This window comes from Myotis brandtii, unplaced genomic scaffold (genome assembly GCF_000412655.1).
Source record: "Myotis brandtii unplaced genomic scaffold, ASM41265v1 scaffold797, whole genome shotgun sequence".
Taxonomy (NCBI): Eukaryota; Metazoa; Chordata; class Mammalia; order Chiroptera; family Vespertilionidae; genus Myotis; species Myotis brandtii.
In genome coordinates, this window is record NW_005371210.1 from 283,759 (window position 1) to 286,390 (window position 2,632).

The following is a 2,632-nucleotide window of genomic DNA, read 5'->3' on the forward strand; positions in this document are numbered from 1 at the left end:
GACCGTGCTGAGCCCGAGCGTCCACCTGGGCGTCGCCGTCCACTCCTCGGAGGAGGACACGCGTGCTGAGCAGGGGCCTCGGTCCCAGGCGGTGATGGCTCTGCCCTCGGTTGGGGTAACAGCTTGGACACTCATTTCGTGAGATCAGTCCTGTGACCTCCCGCCCGGCCGGCCGGGGTGGCCCGGTGGGTTGGAGTGTCGCTGGTCCATCCAGTGCAACCTCAGGCGGCCGGTTCCACCCCTGTCAGGGCACAGACCCAGGTTTCAGGTTCGCTCCCTGCGGGGGCCTGTGCGGGAGGCGGCCGATCGATGTTTCCCTCTCACACGGATGCCTCCCTCTCAAAGTCAACTTTAACAGTAGTGTGATCTCGCCCAGGCCAGTGTGGCTCAGTGGATAGAGCGCCAGGCTTGATTCCGGTCAAGGGCACAGGCCTGGGTTGCGGGCTCGATCCCCAGTAGGGGGCGTGCAGGAGGCAGCTGATCAAAGATTCTTTTTCATCATTGATGTTTTTATCTCTCTCCCTCTCCCTTCCTCTCTGAAATCAAAAATATTATATAAAAAAGACTGGTTGAATAGTGACAATTTCATACAATTCGGCAAATAGAGATCTGGGATGAGGGCAGAGGAGGAGGAGGCGTGGCTGGGGGTGAGGTATTCGGTGCTTTCAGGAGGTAGCTCTGTCCCCTGCGGGGACCTGGGGAGCAGTGACACCCCAGCAGCTTCGAGCCGGCTCGCTCCAGGCAGTGGCTTCTAAATCCCGCCCCCCTAGCGGGTGGAGGGCTCTCCTGGAAACCCGGGTCGGGGGCGCCAGGAATGTCCTGGGCGAACCGGCCTTTACTGCTGGGGTATCTGTGCATCTAAGATAACAAACCCCTGAAATGTCAGAGCAGTTTCCCATCCCGGAGCCCTCAGGGCCCCCCCGGAGCGTGAGGCCAGCAACCCCTTAGCCCTTTATCTGTTGCCCGATAGCATCTCCCCTGATGTGAATGGTGAGTGTGCTGTGCCCCACGGGGTAAGAGTTTGACTCAGACTCATAAAAACTCTCTTCCCGGGGGCAACGGCGCGGGAAGGAGCGGGTGGGGGGGCAGCTGGGAGTGCGGGTGGCCGCAAGCGAGCTTCCCGTGTGCAGCGGCCTGGAGGTTGGATGGGAGCAGGCCTTGCTCTTCGGAAACACACGGAAATGCTTCCTGGCCACGGCTCACATGTCTGTTCCCTCAGACGGTTCAGGACACGTATGTGGAGCCAGACACGGCGGAGCGGGTGGGGCACACGTGAGCAGCCCGGGTCCGTCTGAGGCGCATGGAGGGGGCTCCTGGCTGCTCCGGAGCCTTTCTTCCAAGTTTGAAATAATATAAAAATACCGCCCCCAGTCCTGGCCGGTGTGGCTCAGTGGGTGGAGCGTGGGCCTACAGACTGGAGCGTCCCAGGTTTGATTTCTGTCAGCGCCAGCGACTTCAAAGGGGGCAGCAGGCCGCGGGGCGCGGATGCTGCTCTTAAAGGGCCACGCCACGTTGTAATTCAAAGCAGACCCTGGGAACAGCTGTCAGCCTCTCCCCGGGAGGAGGGAGGGAGGTGGCCGTCCGGCCCTCCAGGCCCCGCTGCCTTCCGTTTTAAAAAATCCTCCCCCCCCGAAAAAAAAGGAGTACAGGAACCAGCTCGAAGGGGGCTGGGCTCACTGGCTGAATTTGGATCCATTGGAGCATCAAAAAGAATAATTGAATGGAAAAAGAATCCATGAATTCATATTCATATTTAAGAATTTAAAAAAATATTTTATTGATTTCAGAGAAGAAGGGTGAGGGTGAGGGAGAGAGAGAGAGAGAGAGAGAGAGAGAGAGAAACATCAATGATGAGAGAGAACCATTGATCGGCTGCCTCGCGCACGGCTCCCACTGGGGATTGAGTCCTCAAATCAGGCCTGTGCCTTGGCCGGGAATTGAACTGTGACCTCCTGGTTCATAGGGCAACGCTCGGCCCCTGAGCCACGCCAGTGAGTCAATACTTAAGTATTTTTTTAAAAGGTGACATTGGTTAATAAATTTACACCAGTTTCAGGTGCACAGCCCTGTACGACATCATCTGTATATCAGTGTTTCTTGACCCCTGACCCCCCACCCCCGCCAAAGGCTCTTGAATGGAGGGGCAATGATAAAACCGGAAAGCCCCAATTTTGCAGTCACGGGGTTAATGACGGGCTCAGGCCAGGACCGTCACTGATAAGCCTGTGGGAAATGGTTCCTGGGGAAACGTCGTGTTTATGGCTTACTTCCTCTCCAGGGGCCCCGGGCCCTGGGGGAAGCTGGCAAGGCCGGTGTTTAGACTAAACGTCCCCACCAGCCGGACAGACGGGTGCCCCGGGTCTGCCATGGGCTGCCGTCTGTGCCGCATCACCACCCCCAGCATTAACCCCGGCACCGGCCCAGGGCGCGCCCGTCCGGGGGGATTCGGAGGGAAACAGGCCTGCCAGCGTTGTGAGAAATTAGAACAGACCCGAGATGGATGGAGTGATGACCGCCCAACCCATGGGACGACCAGCGCTGAAGGACCCTTGGGGACCAGGGAGACTGCAGTGTGGGCTGCGTGGTGGATAGCACTCTGGTTGTTGGGTTCGGGGAGGGTTATGATCGTGTA